The 20,768-nt window shown below is 47.3% G+C and overlaps 3 pseudogenes; 2 read left to right on the forward strand and 1 right to left on the reverse strand.

Annotated features, from left to right (window-relative positions):
* The first annotated feature begins 15,414 nt into the window (after positions 1 to 15,414).
* On the forward strand, positions 15,415 to 16,043 carry LOC101707248 (ATP synthase F(0) complex subunit C2, mitochondrial pseudogene; annotated as a pseudogene).
* LOC147825206 (epsin-1 pseudogene) lies at positions 16,040 to 16,956 on the reverse strand (annotated as a pseudogene).
* On the forward strand, positions 16,955 to 20,751 carry LOC147825207 (endonuclease 8-like 1 pseudogene; annotated as a pseudogene).
* Positions 20,752 to 20,768: the final 17 nt, after the last annotated feature.

Below are 20,768 nucleotides of genomic sequence, written 5' to 3' on the forward strand. Positions count from 1 at the left end.
ACAGCCGGCGGGGCGGGCGGAGGCCTGCCCGGGGCACCTCGTTTCCAGCTCTCCACGACCCTGACAGCTGAGCCCCTGCTGTCTCAGAGCCACCGGCTCGCCTCCCGTGGGGCAGACACCTTCCAGATGCAGCCTGGGCGCCCTGGGCTCCCTTCCCCTGGTGCGAGGGTGGCCCAGCAGCCACCGCCAGACTCCAAAGGCCGCCAGCTGTGTAGAAGGGGGCTGCTGCCTGCCCCACTGCAGCCCCGCTCTCTGCTCCCTCTTTTTCCATCTCTGTGAAAACCCTGCCTAGAAAAGAAGAAATGAGGTACTTTTAAAGAACAGAGACAAAACACAGCAAAACCCCAAACTTGCTGCATTACTGCTCTGTTATTGACAATGGGCAAAAAAATTAAGTAGGCCTGATATGGTTGATGAAAATACATAAGTAAACTTTATACAATATAAATATATACATATATAAATATATATAAATATATATATATGCAGTATAGGTAGTATTTGTGTGTGAAAGACAAGCGTTTCAGTACACAAATTAGCAATAGAGACCGTCCAAGGACTTCCTCTTACCTGATAGGAAGACAGTGCTTAGATGAGTGTGTGAGAAAGTAGACCAAACACTTCCCCGCTAGGAACAAATCCAGATCCTTCCATATTTTCATACAAAAAAAAAATAAATAAAGGTCCCTCCAGGACTAAAATCTTACACCATCATTACTAACTGTGCCAAGTATATAGCATCTGTCTAAAACTCCATACTGCTTTGTATAAATCCTTATTTTATTAAGATACTACCCTAAATAACCAGTATTATAACGGCTCTGTTATTTCAGGTGAGCATCTAGGTAGAACGCAGTCAGCTCTCAGTAGCAAGTGGGGACAGGTAGCTAAGATCTGGTCATCCCGGGGCATCGGTTGCAAGCTCCTTAGCACTTCGTGTGAAGCCCTCCCTCTCCACTGCCCTCTCTGCATTCGGTTGGATGCACTCATCCCACTCCCAGAAGGTCCAAGCAGCACAGGGCCCATCTCCGCCATGGCAGTGGTCCACCCATCTGACAACACAGCTCCCTCCCCTGGCCCTGCCCAGCAGGCAGGACCCCAAGAGCAAGAGCAGACCCTCATGAAGTGCTAAGGCTCTCAAAGGCAGCCCCTGGCGGGGGATGGTGTGTGTCCCATGCTGTGTCCAGAGTGGTAGCAGTGATCACTGTAATTCCACATAGCCATGTGCTCACCAAAACCGACCCCCCCATGTCATCACAGTGGCCACCATGGTGACCCTGGCCGTCAAGCGGCTGGCCCTTGCCAGGCAAATCCCCACTGCCTCTCCTGGTCCTGTGAGCTGCCCGGGCATCACATGACTCTTAGCTGTGCTCTTGTCGCTTCTGTGTTGTGGTGACACCATGCGCTGGACACCCACCAGCACTAGGTCTGTTCCCCGTCACCCACAGGCCCTCCTTTGAAGTTTCAGCGTTTCCAGCCCCTGCAGACGCCAGTGCTGTGCTCCTAAGCCTTGGGACCTGAGGACTTCCCCGTGGCCCTGTCTGGGCGGCAACTCTGCAGGCCTCAGGGCTCTGTGTCTGGGGACGACTTGCAAATGGGGCTGGACAGCAGCAAGAGACCAGAGCCAGCTCTGGCCCTGTCACCCTGGCTGGACGGCTGGGGGCTCCCCCGTTTCCCTCCTCATGCCCCTGTCATGTCATTGAGGTCACCGTACCAGCAGATCTGCAAACTGAGCACTTTGTTGTCTCCAGAGAGAGCAAGCCCAGCAAGCCAGAGTTTAGCCTTTTGTGACGGCAGTGACTGCACTGCCTGGCCCTGTCCTCCCAGGGTGGCGTTTCTTTCTCAGCTCAGAAAGCACAGTGACAGCATGGGTGTGTCCCATCTGGTCTGGGCCAGGCGCCTTGTGTCTCCATCTGCCTGGGTTCTCCATCTGCTGAGCTCTGCCCCTTCCTGGAAGCCAGGCCCCCTGTGTCTCGTGGTTAAGGATGCCGTTCTGATCAGGACAAGTCGAATTGTACTGCATGTCACCTGGCGTCAGTCGTGTGAGGCTACACTCTGTATTGTACATTTGCAAAATACACAGTGTCGCTGTTGATAAACAGTTGAAGTAAAAAGTGATAACATTAAATCCATCGGCTTTTCTTCGCCCACTTCCGTGCCAGGCTTGAGGTTGTTCCAGAGAAGATGCAGAGGCGGGTCCAGAACTGCTCTTTCTGAAAGAACTTTGCTGGTAAACAACAAAGCAGAGAGGATGGGCCGGAGCAGGGTGTCCCTCCCTCCGCAGCCCTGCCCACGCTGTCCCCGTGTGTCCCAGGGCTGCGTGGTGGGACAAACTCTGTCTCTCTCTGGGTTCCCCACTCGAGGGTGCTGGGGCAGGTTGGTGAAGTCTGCTTCTGAGTTTTCCTCACAGAGCTGGGGAAGTGTTTCTGCTGAGTTTGGGGTCCGGAAGTCCTGCTGCCCACAACTGGCTGGGGAAGCACTAGGTTAGCAGGGTCCCGGGCAGGGCTCTGAGGCTGTGACCTGGGGACCCCACTTGTCAGCACAGCCTCCGGCCCCTAGGTGTCTGCTCTGTCCCCTCAGCACCCACACACGCTCAGGGCCTCCTCAGGTTCCCACAGAGTTGCTGACAGGCACAGGACATGGGTGGGCAACGTCACAAAACATCTTTTCTGGGACAACAGTGAAATCATGGATTTGTATTCTTTTTTAATTTCCAAAGGACTCGTACGGTGATGTCAAGATAAAAGTTCATCCTCACGTGACGCCCATGTAGTGCTTACAGACTCGCACAGCTGCCCTGTGGAGGGTCTTTCCTGCCACTGACAAGCTGGAGGGACAGCAGACATGTCACCACGCCTCAGGTGCTGGCCCAGCACCCCTGGGGCAGTGGTGGTGTGGGGAGAGGATGCCCCAGGCCGTGGCTTCACTAGCCAGTCCTCCCATCCACAGCCACACTGGCGCCGCCCCCAGCGCTGGCATCAGGCATTGCCATTTACCTCCAATCGCTTTCCGAAATTAGATCAGGTCTTGGGTGCCCTCTGTCCCCACACCTCAAGGGTCCCATGCCACTGGCCCCTGGTGCGACTGGGGAGGAGGGACGGTGTGCACTTGTGCCTGCCTTGAGGTTGAGGGGGACTGAGGTCCCCACATCTGTGACCCTGTGGAGAAGCAAGTAAGTCCTGTGAAGCTCTCAGCCCCCTACTTGCTGTGAGAGTCCCCATGGGCCAGACACAGGGTGGCCTCCAGCTGATGGGCAACACACTACCTGTGACCTGTGACCACAGGCACCAGTTTTCTTGAGGGCCCTGGACTGACTTTTCCTTGAGGATGCTGCTAGGAGAGGTATGATAAAGGCAACATGACTTGTTAGGGACCGACAGAGGGCTTCAAAGGTTCTTACAGGTCCAGCCACTCACCAGCACTGGTGCTCTCACTGGGCCTGGGAGATGCAGCAGCCTCTGAAGGGCTGAGGCAGCCGGGGAAGGACATGAAGGGAAAGAATGAGGAAAGGAGCTGGGTGTGGTGATGCACAGCTCCCAGCACCCGGGGAGGCTGAGGCAGGAGGATTACAAATTCCAGGCCAGCCTGGGCAGCTTAGGGAGACCCTGACTCCAAATAAATTTTAAAAAAATTTTTAAAGGGCCAAAGGTGTAAGACCAGTGCGGTGGTCTTGATTTCAGTTCCCGGGATACAAAAAAGGAGAAACCAATATTGCCTTCCCCAAATTCCAGTGAGCAGCGGGAGATGACCCTAGGCTGCCTGGCTGCTGTGACGCGCAGATGGCAGGAAGGTGACTTGGATTTCACTGGGCAGTGGTCCTGGGAGGACGGGATGGGCTGGTTCCAGTTCTCTCTTCCAGGTCGAGTTCAATTCCAGAGAAAACATTTCCAGCATGTTCTCAGTGACTCTGGGCAGGTCCTGCTGTGGACCTCTCTGGAGAAGCGCACATCTCTGCCTGCATGTTTCATCCTGATGGAAGCAGTCAGGAAGCTGCCACCCAGTGGCCACACCTCAGGGTGCTGCTGCATGTTTACCCTGGCCCCAGGCCCTTGGGCTCCTCTCCAGAGCAGAGGTGTGAGGCTCCCCTGAGACACCCGGCTCCCTTTCAGGCATTGGTCTGGCCCCTCATGGGGCTGCACCCACAGAGCTGGGGACAGCCAGTACTTCCAGGCTGTGGTTCCCCAAGCTGTTCAGCGACCTGACAGTTGCTGATGGCTGGAAGGAGGGTGGTTGGGTTGCCACCAAACCTGCAGCTGGTCTTGGAGTGTGGAGCTCAGCCATCTCCATCATCCTCGTCAGACACGAGGAAATGTTTCCCTCTTTGCTGAATACAGCACTTATCCGAGCTATAGGCAATGTTGGTTCTTCTTCTGGACAGTTATGGGTATGGGGAATGATTCCAAGTCAGGGCCTTCATTGTCCCCTGTTAGGTGTATTTTAGAGTGATTTCTCCCCTAGGAACACCATGGAAAGTGGTTGGTTCCATGCTTATCTTCAGATTTAAATGCAAGCTGTTTTTGTTTTTTTGGTTTTTGGTTTTTGGTGGGGTTTTTTTGTACCAGGGATTGAACTCAGGACCTTGCACTTGCGAGACAGGCGACGGCACCACTGAGCTAAATCCCCAGCCCTGGAAGCTGTTCTTGTCAGTTTGGCTGCATTCCTGAGGCAAGGGTAGAAGTGGTTGGGAATCACAGGAAGGACAGAAAACTTAGCAAACTTAGTGAGATTCTGTCTCAAAATTTTAAAAAGGAGGAGAGGGCTGGGAATGAATCTCAGGCTGCTCAGCCAACCCACACAGAGAAGCACCGGATGAAGGCCCAGATTTTCATTGTTTTTTTTTTTTCCATTAAGTTTATTGGTACATTTTAGGTATACAATACAGTTACATTCATCGTTGGGATCTTGTACCTTTACATGAGTATCTTGGTTCTTATTTTTTTCCCCTTCCCTTGCCCTCCCTTCACCCCCTCCACCCTTCCCTATTTGCAAAGAACTTGTTTCCATTTTTTTCCTCTTTCCATATTTTTTTCCTTTCCCTTTTTTCCCTTCCCCTACCCCTCCCAATTCCCCTGCTCTTTTAGACCTTTTCTTCCTGTTACACAATATCAGTTATACATTTTTTAAATTACAATATTAAGATCTAGGAGACATTACCACAGATTTTACAGAATTTAAAAGGATATAGAAAGCATATTACAAAAATCTTTTTTGAAATAAATTTGACAACTTCTAAGAAGTAACTTAGAAGACAAATTAATGAAACTAACTCTGGAGGAAATATAAACTTTGAATAGCACCTATTAAAGAAAGTATATTCCTAGCTTGAAAACCTACCTATATGACAACAGCAGGCTCATATACATTTTAACTGATAAATTATGTGAAACCATTAAAGCAGAAAAAAGAAGGAACACTTCTCCCCTCATTTTAGGAAATCAACATTGTGCTAATCCTAAAACTGGATAAAGATAATAGAAGAAAAAAGTATGAACATAGATAGAAATTTGTTTAACAAAACAAACTCTTAGAAGTCAGATCTGGCAGTATATAGAAAGTGGTTTTGTTATAGGGATGGCAGTGTTGGTTCAGCATTGGAAGATCCACCCCCAAAAGTAATCATTTTAACAGAGGAAAGGAGAAAGCCATATGATCCTGTCACTAGTTGGAGAAAAAGTATTGGACTAAATTCCACAGCTGTTCATGGTAAAAGCTATCAGGAGATGAGGAGTAGAACAGAACCTTCTCAACCAATCAAAGACATGTACTCCATACTTCCAACAAAAACTCCTTCTTGAATGGATAAGATACAATGCTTTCTCCCTAAAGGGGGGAACAAGGGCATATATGCCTACTCTTCATCTGTCCATTAGACTTTGAAACATAGGTCTAAACCAAAATAGTCTGGCAATAAAATGACACAACTAGGATAGGATTGGCACGACAGAAGCAAAATCTTTATATGTAGGTGAAATGATCATCTATAGAGAAAATACTAAGAAATCTCTAGGAGCCCCTAGAACTTGTACTTGAATTTAGCAGGATTAGAAAACACAAGGTATATTTAAAAATTCAAGTCTGTATGTACTTGCTATAAATGAAGAACTGGATATTGAAATTTTAAAGTTATGTAGGAGTACAAAGGACCCAGAAAAGCCAAAAACAAAAACAAAAAGAGTGTTGGAAGACATTTAGCACCCAATTTTAAGACTTCTTCTAAAGCTACAGTAATCAAGGCAGTGTTGGTGTAAGGAAAGACATATAGATCATTTGAATAAAACAGAGAATCTAGAAATAGAACCACACATATATGGTCCACTGAGTTTTGAAAGATTATTTAACATTAGCATTTTATAGAATTTAAACTTGAGTCAAGAGCCGAGGAAGAGATAGTGTTTTCGGCAAATGGCACTAGAACACCTGGTATCCGTATATAAAAAGTTAACCTCAACCCTTCTTTTCCATACATGAAAATAACTTGAAGGGATCTATGAACCTAAATAAGAAAGCCTAAAAGTATACAACTTTAAGAAGAAATTATAAGGGAAAATATTTATGAATTCAGGGTAGGCAAGAACTTCCTAGGATACAAAAACCATGATGTATAAAAGGAAAAAAATTGATGAGATTCCATCAAAATTTAGAACTTTAAATGACATCATTAAAATGAAAAGTAGTCCTTAAACAGACCATATTTACAATGCATATAACCTATGAGGAGAATATATAAAGAATTCTTAGAGCTCATTAATAGACAACCCAGTTAAAAAGTAGACATAAGAGGATAAACAGCCAGTACAGCACAAGGAAAGGTGTACAATTCTAGAATCAGAAAAATACTAATAATAAGATTGAATTATACACTCATTAGAGAGATGAAGTCAAAAGTTTTAAAAGCCTTGTCATGACTTTTTCTTTTTGTTGGATTCTCTCCCTTTACATTGAATTTCTTGTCGAGCCCGATGGATTCATTCTGCTGTGCTTGCTGGGCTTGTGATCCTCATTGTCTTTTCCTAGGGTATTGTCTAAAATTTTTTGGAGTGCCGGTTTGGTATTCGTGAAGTTCCTGAGATGCTCTTTATCATGAAAGCATCTTATTTCTCCATCAATTTTGAAAGATAGTTTTGCAGGGTACATCAATCTGGGTTGGAGGCTGTTTTCCTTTAGGGCTTGAAATACATCACTCCAAGCTCTTCTTGCCTTGAGGGTTTGCATTGAGAAGTCTGCTGTGATTCTGATGGGCTTTCCTTTGTATGTGATTTGTTTCTTTTCTCTCACTGCTTGCAGAATTTTATTCTTCTGTTGGATTTCTGGAATCCTAACTATTATATGCCTATGTGTAGATTTTTTTGATTAAGGTTAGCTGGAGTCCTATATGCCTCACTTATCTGTATGTCAAGTTCTTTTCCCCTCCTTGGGAAGTTTTCTGCCATCACTTCTGTGAAGAGTTTTTTTATGTCATCTGCACTCTCTCCTCTTTCTTCACTGACTCCAATCAGTCTTATGTTATTCTTCTTTGCATTGTCCAGCAGCTGCTGGATTGATTTCTCATGTTCCCTTACAATTTTAAAGCAATTTTTCTTTTCCTCCTCACTAATTGCAATCTTGTCTTCTATATGTGAAATTCTATCCTCACATTGGTTCATTCTGCTGTGCAGACTTTCGATGGAGTTTTTAATCTCTTGGAAATCTGTTTGTATCTGTTTTATGGATTCCATTTGTTTCCTATGTTGGGATTCCATCATGTTCCTCAGATCCTCTATTTTTTTATCTGTGTCCTCTCTAGATTTATTAATCATGTCTTGCACCATGAGCAAAATCTTTGCTGTTATCTGAGTGATTATTTCTGATTTCATTTTTCCCAGATCCTCTTTTGTTGCCAGTTCAGAGAGTCCAGGTGGTTAAGTATCAGAATGTTCCATCTCATTTCCCTTTGGGGTTGCTGTAGGTGATCTGGAAGTCTGTTTTTGAGGCTTGTTTACGTGTCTTCTCATTTCCATGGCGGGGGTGGTGTGTGGGGTGGTGGTGGTGCTTCTGGCGCCCACACAGCTCACCTTCTGTGCCCTAGGAGCTTGGGATGGCAGCAGGGGAGCTTCCTTCCAGGTGCTGGGACTGGCTGAGATTCACTGCCCTAGGAGCCTGGGATGGAGGTGTGGAGCTTCCTTCTGGGTGCTGGGACCGGCTGAGCTTCACTGCCCCAAGTGAGGTATATTCTTAAGAACGTGTTCATACACAAACTAAGGCACCCTAAGGTGTCTATTATTTTAAAAACCTGATTTGGACCTTAGTATGATCTGTATTTACATTTTTTTCTTATTATTACACCCAAGTCAAAGACTACTTAGATGAGACTAAGAATAACAAAAATGTAAATCTTTAGGGACAAAGCTGAAAATTAAAGGTATTGGAAGTTACTGATATTATTGTAAGACCAACTAAGAATAGGACTTTATTCTATTGCATAACTGTTAATTACTATAGTTTGATCCAGTGCAATAAACACACTGACTCTTGTTTCCAACCATGTTTTAAATTGGCAAAAGAAGGCTGGGGATTTAGGTCAGTGGTTTCGCCGCCTGCCTTGCAAGCACAAGGACTTGAATTCGATCCCTGGAACCAAAAATAAATAAATAAATAAATAAATAAATAAATAGACAAAGTTCAACATCCTTTTAGAATCTCATTTTGTCAATAAGGAGTCAAACAACCACAGGCCAAAATCTTTAGTTATCTTATAAAATGAATGTAATTTGACCTATCCAATAAATTTTCATCAAGAGAAAGGTATTGAAGTCAAGTGAATTTCAGAAATTCTGCCTGCATACTCCACCCTTCTAAAGATTCACAATACACAGCAGGATTTTCACAACTCATACTCCCAGCATACTTTTAGCTCCAATTATTTAACCCAAACTCAACCACCAGCCACTTACTATTTAGAGGACCCAGTAAAAGGCTTTCCTAAAATACTTACCCATGCATATAAGCATGTCAAGTTCCTTGGAGTATAGTACTTACTCTTCATCATTGTTATCATCATCATCATCATCTACATCAGCAGCTAATTTTAGTTTTTTCTGCGGAAACTTACGTAATATGCTTTCTATATCCTTTTAAATTCTGTAAAATGTGTGGCAATGTCCTCTAAATTTTGATATTGTAATTTAAAAAACATATAATTGATATTGTATACTAGGAAGAAAAGTTCTAAAGGAGTAGGGTAAGTAGCAGGGTAGGGGAAAGGAAAGAAGGAAAAAGAAAAAATATGAGAAAAGAAAAAAAAAGGAAACAAAGTCTTTGGAAATAGGGAAGGGTGGAGGGGGTGAAGGGAGGGCAGGGGAAGGGGAAAAAAATAAGAACCAAGATACATCATGTAAGATCCCAATGATGAATGTAACTGTATTTTATACCTAAAATGTACCAATAAACTTAATGGAAAAAAAAAGAATCCCCAACTTTGCACTAATAGCCAGCCTTCCTGTGCAGCTCTTCAAGGAGAACACAGCACATGGTTGGATCATGCCTGCCATCAGGCCTTCCTGGTCATCGAGGAAGAGTTGCTTGCTGCGCTTGCTCTGGGTCTCCAAGAAATTGGAAAGCCTTTGATCTATTTCCACAAAAGACAAGGAGTAAAACCCAGAGTATTAACCCAAACTGTAGGTAATATGAGAAGACCATTGCCTACTTACCCTGTGGATCAATGACGCAGGGATGCCCATGTGCCTGAGTGCCTGAGGGTGATAACACTTTGTGAGTTGCTATAATAGGCAGAGAAGTTTATCTTAGGCCAGTCCACCCTGTCTGCAGTCTTCACTGTGTATCCTTCCCTCTTATTGAAGCAAATGGAGAAGCATTATCTCATCTCTGGGAGACTATGCAGTATTATCTGGTATTGCCAGACAATTCTGATGTCTAGTGTAGCAGTGTAGCCTGAAAGCAGTGTAGTCTTAAACACAGCCACTTTGCTTCTCATCATGCTAAAGAACCTGTCTGTGGTCATGTGCAGTGACTAAACAAGTTTATTCCACCCGTGCTGGTCTAACAGACCTGGAGATGCTCACAGACAGGAGCAGTTTTATGGCCCAAGGACAGCAGAGACTGTTCTTCATGGGAACTCAGAAAGACAATGGAAGCAGAGGCCTCCTGCCAGGTACCTCAGCACAGAAGGTGAGAGCTCTTAACGCTGACAAGGGCCCTCCATGTTGGTAAAGACAAAAGAGTGGCTACTCACTACATCCGAATATTCTTTTAGAGTGGTCCATGCCCATGGAAAGAGAAGATCCCTGTATGGAGTGGTTAGTTGGGTTCCTTCTGGCTTTCATGGCCTCTTGCTTCTGCTTCAGAGTTCATACAGATGCTTTCACGTTCAGACTTATGGTGCCTCCTTCTTAGGGTGATACTCACATGCTTCAACCATTGTCCAGGACTCAGTTCTCCCCCTTCCCATGTCCTATTTGTCCAACAACAAGAATGACCTCTCAGTTCCAAATCACTAGTCCTAGGTCACTGGCCAGAAAGGCATAGGCATTTCTAAATCAGGGCCAAATGGTTCCATTCAATCAACCCAGGTCTATGCCCAAGTTCAGCAAGAAGTGGCCTGATTGGTTATAGTAGGGGGCATTGGACCTGCAGGAAACCTTAACAAACCTCCAATCCCATTTTTGTGGGTTGTTTTTTTTTTTTTTTAGGTACCGGGAATCTAACTCAGGACCTTGTGCTTGCCAGGCAGGCGCGGCACCACTGAGCTACATCCCCGGCCCCAACCTCATTTTTTAGTTGCTTGCTTTTAGTTTGCTTTAATAATCGCCACTTTCATATATTTGGCTAGTATGTTATCAGTGACCCATTAGCTTTGCTAACAGTGGCCTGGGTTACTTTGCAGGAGCTCGAAGGTCACCCTTACTGAAACCCGACTCTACACGTGGGCCTGTGCAGGTGTTCGATGGGTGAGCTTTCAACGTCAGAGGACCCAAAGCTCCACCCTGAAGTCACATCGATTCTACCACTTCCTGAATGCTTCCCAAGAAGAATTATGAAAATTGATTATTTATACAAAAACTACCAAGCACTTCACCTCCAATCACCTCTCCCCAGGCTTCAATCACCCCACTTCCCACCAGTACCCATCGATGTTACCTGCAGTCTCCTGTCACCTCATATGTGACCAGCTCATAAGGAAACTGTCAATCTTTGGCAAAATTATTGTTTTAGTGACAGACAGACTGCACAGCAGGCAAAAGGGGCATGGGTCCATAATGTTGGCTTCTGTAAATATGAGTCAGTCACTGTTTTCATTACATAAAAGGGAGGTCATGGGTAGAGGACACAGGGCTGTGGCTTGGGAGGCTGACTGTCCAACCTGGCCTCATGCAAATCAGTGTCCTGTGGAAGGGCAACTCAGTGAGAAAATGAGGGTGGACAGCCGGGTTTCCTCCCTCCCTAAGAGCCTCAATTTAAAATGCCCAAACTCTGAAAGTGAATTCAGTCCCTTTGAAGAGTTACCCTCAAATAAAATATTAACTTGTAAGTAAAAATGATTCCTTTCTTCGCAGTGTAATACTCTGATGAAATACTCACTTTAATCTTAATTTGCCCAATAAATTTAATGGTTCTGAGGGTTAACTTGATAGAGTATGAAGGGGAAGAATGAATATAACTCTAGCTGGCAAAAGAAACCTCACCTGTCCATATTCAAAAGCAGAAACAAATATTTTATAAATTACACTGAAAATAAGGCAGAAACTTCTTACTATCATTTGTTTTATATGTTTTAGCCCTATGTTGGGTGAGGATAGTGTGTCGATTCATGTGTATATTTTATCAAATTATTGTACCTATAAAGAAAATTCATTTTTATTATAGATGTTATATTATCTGTATGAAATCACATGTAGAAAATGAAAGAGGAGGAGGAAGAGGAAAACACATTTATGTTTCTACCCAGAACAAACTGACATCTTATACTGCCAGATCTTCTACACACCGATCTTTGGCACAGGTTTTGATTTTGTAAATGGATGAACTCAGGGCCCAAGACAGGTGTGGGGCTCGCTCCTGCAGTTCCAGCACTCTGGGAGGCTGAGGCAGGAGGATGCTGAGTTCAAACCTAGACTGGGCAACTTAGCTGGGACCTGTCTAAAAATTTTAAAAATGGAGACCCTGGGGGTGTGGGGCATAGTCCAACCTTAATCCTTCCAGGCTGCCTGGAGGGCAGGTTTCGTCCCCAGGGACAGGATGGTGCATTTTGTGTATCCTGTGTCCTGGGTCCCGTGTCCTGTGTCTCCAGTAGCAGGGTCCTGCTGCTCAGGAGTGGAATCTGGGACCCATAGGGTCACAGGAGAACAGGGGCTGGGGACTCATCAAAGAAGGAGAGATGCCAAGGGGAGCCAGGGTCTCCACGGAACGGTGGCACCGAGGAAGGCTCAGCTTCCAGAGGCCAAGGCAAGAGGATCGCCCCAGCCAGGGACAAAAGCCAGGCCCCAGCCAGTGAGTCTGCGACCTGACCTGGTCCCCAAACTCTTGTGCCAAGCAAAGCAGGCTGGGTGAGGCAGGAAGATCAGGCACTGCCCAGGAGACAAGTGAGTGTGGATAAACCTACGGCCAAGTGGGTCCAGGGACACTGGGCCATAGGTGCGACCAGGCACTTGCTCCCTGCCCACATGGAAGCACTAGTTGATGGAGGGGGACAGACACTGAGCACCCCGAGTGCCACCTGTGTAGCAGAACTTAGATACTTAGTATTGTAAAGGGGCTCGGCCTTTTCCACGGTCACAGGCTAAGGTTTGTCTGCAAGGCAGGCTGGGTGGCTAGTCACAGGACTCCCTCCCACTTGCAATGTGGTCTGTGCAGAGTTGTGTTTTAATAATTAAGTTGAAAAAACAACCAGCTTATTATAATACTCAATTACTAAAAGTGAACTTCAAAATGTTTGAATAGAGAAAATTACAAGATTGAACAAATTGGATTGTAAATCATATATAGCTGGATAGATATTGGGCTGAAATGTTTCCCCATTTGATTTTCTGGCCTGATAACAGAAAGGCAAAAGCTTGCTTCTTCTTCAGAAAAACCCTCAGAGTCACAGCAGCTCGTGTGTTGGGCGTTCCAGGACCCAGGCATAGTGCAGTACACACGCAACATCCGTGTACAAATTTTCTGTCCTTAAACACACAGGCAGCATGGGAAGTGTGCAGAAACATGATAATGGAAAATAAAAGACAGCCAGGGGGGAGTTGCTGTGAGGAGCACACTTGGATGGCCAGGGAGGGTCCTCTGCACTTGGTAAAGGGAAGGACCAGTCACATGGCTCAGTGACAATGAAGGGGACACATTCTGGCCCTTCAGAAAAGTCTTTCTTCCAAGGGACCTGCCTTGTGCATGTGTCACACAGGGGTGCAGAGAACACTGAAGAATGGCCATGGGAGAGCATTTCCAGGGCCACCCCAACATACCTGGCAGGGTTTGACAAATTATCAGCGTGCATACAGCAGCAAAGATCACATTAATTGTGCAAGAGCATGCCAAATGAAAGTTTAATCTTTCAATATAAAGCTGTTTGTATCATTGAAAGCTGTTATTGTGGTTTTTTCTTTTAAGACAAGAGTTGTTAATGTGTGAGTTCTTTCTAAACTAAAACCTCAGTATTCAGGTTTAATTGCAGTGTTGGCACTTTGCAATTAATAAGTGGGTTTTGGGTTGCAGTTTGGACACTCAGTCTCTAAAAGGTTCACCATCACTGTCCTATAGCAACTACTCAAAAAAATAACAAAAGAAATAGTGAAGAAATCATTAAAGGAAATGAAATGATACACTAGGAAATATTCACTTAAGGTAGAGGAATTAAAGAAGGAACAGGAACAAAAGAGATATATAGAAAAAAAAGTAGCATAATAGACCTAAATGTCAACAATAATATTAAATGTAAAAGGATCAAAAAATCTAACCAAAAGACATAGATTGTTCCACTAGGGAAAAAGAAAAGTTTAACCTTATGATGTCTACATGAGACAAATTTTAGATTCAAAGATACAAAACAAGTTGAAAGAAAAAGGATGACAAAGGATATATCATACAAAAAACACCCATTAGAATGCCAGAGTGGCTATAGTAGGTAACAGTAGACAAAACTTTAACAGAATACATTTTAGTAGAGATAGAGTGAGCCGTCTTACAATAAAAGCAGGATTAGTCTACTAGGAAGATAAACTAAGCATAAATACGCATGTGTATAATAAGAGAGTTCTACCATACACATAACTGGAGGGATAAATGGACAACTTAATAGCAAAACTTGGAGAATTTGATAATTTTGATATTTCAAAAGTAGACAGGACAATTAAGCAGAAGATCAGCAGGGAAACATGTGACTTGAATTCAACACCATAAACTACACAGACCTAACCAGCACCTACAGAACAATTCAACAACTGCAGAACACATATTCTTCTCACCTGCACCTGGCAGATCCTCCAGGACCGACCTGTAGGAACCATGTGTGAGACCATAGAAACATAAAAATATTGATAAGTGTGGAAATAGACATTCTGATTGGTAGGAATATGGGAATCTGTAATGTTTCATTTTGCTTTGCTGTAATTGCTAATTTTCCTATAATAAGCAAAGTAAGAAAATGACAAATAAAGAACTGATGATTAGTAATGGAGAAGCATGAACCCAGAGAGAGGGAAAATTGCTTCCTCTCATGTGGACTATTGAATATTTGCCACACAGCCTGCGACTATGGCCATGCAGGTAGTGTCTTGGGACACGGGTGGCCCTGAAATGTAGGCAAATCTGGCCAAGGCCAAGCCAGGACTTCCGCTTAGCCAACCTCAAGCACACCTCCCTGTTGGATGCATCCAGGATCCCCTGTGACCCCACCTCGCTGAGGATATTTCAGGCCAAGACTACAAAATTAGCACAGAGCCATCTGTACTGGCCAGGACAAGTTTTTTCTGTCTTGGTCCCTGTCCTTTTGCCTTGAGCCAACTAAAAGACAGACAGGGAAACCAGAGGATGCCTCTATGCATATAGAGGATATATGTACCTTCAGCATGTATTGACCCAGGTGCGATGTTCATGACACACACCTTTTCTCAGGCTCACCACGAGCCTGGTCTAGAGTTTGAAGAAAAGAAAAAGGAAACAGTAAACTGCAAAATCTCAATTTCTGGCTTCCCAAATTTTTGATTCCCAGACATATGGGCCCAATGGGGAATTCCAGGACCGTGGTATGGACCTAAACACAAGCCAGCCTGAAAATCAGCGTTGGAATGACGCGATTCAGGACCTAAGCATGGCCCTACACCAAGGGTATGAGATGGATCTGCGTGTCGTGTAATTAGAAATCAATATGAATACAGTGCTCTTCATTTACACAAAACAGCTCTGTCTCTCAGCCCTGGGAGCAGCTCTCCTGCCATGGCCCCTCTCCCCCTGAAAATGTACGCCTGCTCCAGATCCGTCTCCAGCCCCTCTGTGGTCCGGAGCACCTCCCCACTGCTGAGCCAGCCGCTGTCTGCGGTTGTGCTGGACAGACCAGAGACACCGACAGATGAGGGCCTCTGCAGCTTTGCAGTCTCTCATGCCCTGACCTCACTTGTCCCTAGCCGCAGCTTCCAAACCAGCATCACTTCCAGGGACATGGAGACAGCAGCCAAGTTCCCCGGAACTGGGGCTGCCGCAGTTAGGGTTGCTGGCTCTGGGGCTGGGATTGGCACTGTGTTTGGGAGCCTCACATCAGTTAGGCCAGGAAACCTTCTCTGAAGCAGCAGCTCTTCTCCTACGTCATTCTGGCTTTCGCCCTCTCAGAGGCCATGGGGCTCTTCTGCCTGATGGTGGCCTTTCTCATCCCTTCTCCCCCTCACCTAGTTCTTTCTCCCGTGTCTCATCTGCCCATGTGTTTCCCTCCCATACACTTCCCCAGGCTTCCTGGAAGAGTGACCAGCTCACGGTTTGACAGAGGGAAGACAAATAAACACTGTATTAATAAGGTGAAAAAAATAAAACAAAATAAAATAAAACAAAACATAGGAGGAAAGGGTTAGTGTTGGGGGCAGGGGGCAACAAGGGGAGAGATGGCAGTGGGCGGAGCCCAGGACAGGGTGAGGAGCACAGGACTGAGGTGAAGCTGACTCGAGGTGAGTGTGGCAGGGGGTGCTGGCTGGAAGGGGCTGGTGATGGAGGGGCCAGCATCCAGGGCTCCACTCCAAAGGAAGGGGTTCTAGGCCTTGGCTGCTGGAGGTGCAGGTCTGGCTGGCTCACCAGGGAGTCCAGGTCCACGAGGGTGGCGTTGGGGCCCAGGAACGACTCTGGGGTCTTCCATGTGGGGGACGTGGGGGCTGAGGGTGGGGGCTCCCCACGGCAAAGAGCCCAAGACCCCACTCATGTCAAAGGCCCCTGGGCTGCAGGTGGGCGCCTCTCCTGCTAGCAACTCCATCTCCTCTGTGCTGCTCGCTGAGGTTGGCAGGGCCGTGCGGACTCGGTCAGAGTCTGAGAACTCATCAGGCTCAGTGTCAAAGCCCCCATCCACGCTCTTGCAGTGGCATTGGTGTTCGGCTTGGCAGGTGACCCTCCCCAGAGGTTGGAGAAGGCTGGCGCCCGAGCCCAGGGATCCGAGGCTGGGGTCTGCTGACAGAGGCCATGCCCTCAGAGTGTCCCCATGGGTCAGGCATGGGCCCCTCTCCTGGTGCAGGGACTGGTGTCCCACTTCATGGGTCAACTGAGGGCCTTGGAGGCAACAGACCTCCAGGGGCCCATAAAGGCTATGGGAGCTGGACTGCCCCAGGGTTCAGCAGCTGGAGGGACAGCGGGTCCCCCCCCAGGAGTCCAAGGCAGGGGCAGCTGCAGGGACAGCAGCAGTCACGGGTGTTCCCCTCCCCCCACACACCCCACGCTTGGAGGCTGGTGCAGGAGTGATCTGAAAAGATGTCGGGCCCCTTTGTACATGATACCTGACATGGCCTTCCCCTTCCCTCCTCCCTGGATGGGCATGCCCCTGCCTCCACCCTTTGCCTTCCTCTTATGCCTTTGCCCCTGCAAGTTTTGCTGGGCTGACCACAGAGGAGCTTCGGGCTCTGGAAGGCCACAAGAGACAGCACTTGGAGGCCAGGCTGCAGAGACTGCGCAACATGTGCACACTGCTGGATGCCGTCATGCAGATGAACCAGTACCTCACTGTGCTAGCCTTCTTGGGGCACAGGCTCCCGGCCTGACACTTCAGTCAGCCCCATGGAAGAGACTGCTTCCACAGGGTCGCTTTGGCCTCCACCAGCACTCCCACTTCTGGGGACACCACCCCATCCCAGCCCAGGAAACAGAAAAGCCTCCAGCTCCTGAGTCGGTGGGCACCGAGGAGCTACCGGAGGATGGACAGCCAGATGCTGCAGAGCTCTGCCTCTGCCGCCTGCAAAATCTCAAGTCCCCTGTTGCCCGGGGACTTTGCCCCAGTCCTGTTCCACAGCCCTCACTTGAATTCATCTTGCCACCAGATGCCAGCTCCCGCTATCTGACCAGTGAGTCCTAACCCCAGCTCTGATGAAGAGGAAGCGGCATTCCTGAGGCCAGCTGGAAAGAAGGCTGTTTCCTGTTGGCCCCACTCCCATGGGGATGCTGGTCCATTCTGCTGTCCTCTCCACCTCTGCAGCACTGTGCTGTGCTAGGGCTTGGCTAGGCCTGGCAAGGCAGAAGGTTCAGCCTCTAAGAGCCTCTTCCCCACCCTTTCTGGGGGAAGGGCAGCTCCTCAGAGTCCTACTGTGTGTGAGGGGTCATGCTGCAGTTCAGGACAGCATTAGCTCCCATTCCCAAGTGTGGATCCCAGAAGGGCTGGAGGCAGAACAGAAACTTGCTGCTGGCCTTCTGGCCAAGACTGGTACCAATCTCCTCTTCATACTTCAATCTTCCCAGAAGCCCCTTGTGGCAGTAGCTGTGCCCCCATGCCCTCTGGCATTTCCACATCTTCCTGGCGACCACACATTTGAGGGAAATCGGGGGGGGGCAGGAGGGCAGCACTGAGGGACCCTGCCCCTCCCCCAGGCCCTTTCCCCTGCAGCTTCTCAAGTGAGGCTGAGCCACCTCACCCAGCAGCCACTGCCCAGCTGCACCAGGGCTCAGGGCTGGCGTCCTTCTCCTCAACCACTGCAACCCAGAATCCAAGAAAGCCGCTGTTGAGCCTGCAGGACTTTTCTTGAGTTAGGATTGGAGCAACTTCCTCACCTAGTGGCTTTCGGCTTAAATCAATTTTTGGAATTCTGATGCTTGACCCCAGGAAGGAGGAGCATGAGTGCTGGCTTCTGGTATTTCTAGTTTAGAACAGGCTCTGGGACAGGAAGGGAACATGGGAGCCCAGGACTGCTTGCCCCTGTCTTTCTTCCCCTCAGTTTGGTGTTACAGAGTTGCTGGAGACAGTTTCAGATGATTATTTAATTTGTAAATATTGTACAAATTTTAATAGCTTAAATTGTATATACAGCCAAATAAAAACTGGCATTAAACAAAATTTAAAAATAAAAAAATTTTTTTAAATGTTTTTATTTTATTAAAAAAATTTTGCAATCATATTATACTTTTTACATCTTCTATTTACATCTTTAATTAGAATTCTGAAGATTTTATCATCCATCTGTGAGAGCCAACCTGACTCCATTTTGTGCCTCATCACCGTTCCCCCCATTTCTTGTAGATTCCAGGTGGTTGCCTCCCCTCACCCCTTGGGAGTCCCCTCAGTTGATGCTACTGTATCCCATGTGGTGGAGCATTCTGAAACTGTATGTTATCTTTAAAACCTTCTCTTTTGGTAGAGCAGTCTACAACTATATGTTATCTTTGTAACCTTCCCATTTGGTAGAAGAGTCAGCAAGTATATGTTACCTTTGTGACCTTCCGATGTGGTAGAGCAGTCTTCCACTATGTGTTATCTTTACAACCTTGTAAACAGAATGCTCTGCACCTGTGTGATAGTTGGTTCCAACTAAACTGTGTGAAACTTCCCCGGCCCCACTAGCTTAGCAAAGTTCAGCTCCTGTGAGATTCCGCTTGTGCTCCCCCTCTCCCTGAGCCCTCCACAACTAGAAGAGCCACCTAAAGGAGGCTCTCAAGCCCATTTTCATCACTGAGAGTTTTTCCAGCATGAGCCACTCTCAGTCGCTGGCAATAAAGATTGAAATTTGGCTCAAAATGTAGCGATTCTCTAGACTCTCTCATGATTTAGTATAACATATCTTTACACAGCTTTACACAGTACATGATTCCAAAATTCTTCACCTGTGTCTGTAAAATAATGGAGAACGATAATTTTCCTGCTGTAACAACTTCTCACAAAAGCACAAGGAAATCAGGATATTGGTGCTTCACTGATAATTTGGAGAAAGCTTTTGCATGTCAAATCACAAATTCTTCCTCGAATGACATTCTGGCTAAGAGAGCTTTGCCTTGGTGAATTTAAAAAAATTCCCTCAGGGATAGTATTAAGATTGACCAGGCTTCTCTGTGTTCTCTTCCTTTGAAAAAATGAACCAATGTAGTCCAAGTCACGTAAATTCTGAGTTTTGATCGCCTGCAGCCTAACTGCCTCGCCAGCTTCGTAGGGTTGTAGTGAGGAGTCCAGCAACATGAGGCAGTATCTTGAGGCCCTCTTCTATGTGCAGACTTAGGGGCCTGCCCGTCCCCTCAGGGAGCTCCTCTGCTTCTCACTTCCCACCTGGCTGCCTCAGCTCTTCTCTCCTCCCTGTGCCCTCTGTCCTGCTCTCACCCAGCCCTTCCTATGAGCCAGGGCCCTGGGGCTTGGGAGCTCTCTTCCTCCTGGTGGGTGTCTGCTGAGTGGGCTGAGCATCTCTCACTCCTGTGCCTGCTAGAGAGGCCCAGAGCGGGGCAGGGGAGGCCTGGGCGTGGCAGGCCTGAGAACCAGGGCAACAGTGTGGTGTCTGCTGAGCTGGAGACAGGACTGTGGAGAGACACCCCATCCTCCCAAGGGGGAGCCGGGCTGGCTCAGGTGTCATCTCGCCAGAGATACATGTATCAACAGCATGGCATTGGTGCCTGGGGGGGGAAGATGATGACAACCAGTCATCCAGCGCTTTGGCCACTGGGACCCAGCGAGCAAGTAGCAGCCAGACCTCGGGCCCTGTGTCCGCCTGGAGAATGAATAGTTCAGAGAAAATGTGCTGTGAAACCCGGCAGACAAGGCCTTCAACCAGTCCATCTGGCCCTCCTGGACCACTGGTTCTTCAATGGCATTGGCAACTACCTTGGAGCAGAGATCCTGTTGCAGCTGAGGATCCCTCCCTTTGAGAAGGCGTGCACAGTCCTGGAGGCCCTGCAGGGACACCAGCCAAGCCCGGAGCTCACTCTGAGCCAGAAGGTCAGGGTTAAGCTGCAGAACCTGGACCTGCTGGAACTGTGCCACTCAGTGCCCAAGGAAGTGGTCCAGCTGGGGAGCAAAGGCCATGGGCAGGAGCACAGAGAGGAAGGCTTCTCTGCCTTCAGAGCCTGGCTGCAGTGCTATAGCATGCCGGGCATGAGCTCCCTGCTGGACCGGAATGGCCACACCATCTGATTCCATGGGGATCCTGGCCCCCTGGCCCACAATGGGGCCAGGTCCTGAGAAAAGAAATCTCAGGAAACCAGCCAGCACCTGTGGTCAGAATGGAGCACCTTCCACCTCCAATCAAGGCCCCTTCTAAGATGCCAAGGGCCCAGAGACACCTTCCTGAGATGACTGCAGCCCGGCAGCCTGAGAGGTCAAGGGCGTGGCCTTGACAGGGATATTGGTACCT

The sequence above is a fragment of the Heterocephalus glaber genome, unplaced genomic scaffold (assembly GCF_053883595.1).
Source record: "Heterocephalus glaber isolate CG9 unplaced genomic scaffold, H.glaber_assembly_v1.0 deba00001504, whole genome shotgun sequence".
NCBI lineage: Eukaryota > Metazoa > Chordata > Mammalia > Rodentia > Bathyergidae > Heterocephalus > Heterocephalus glaber.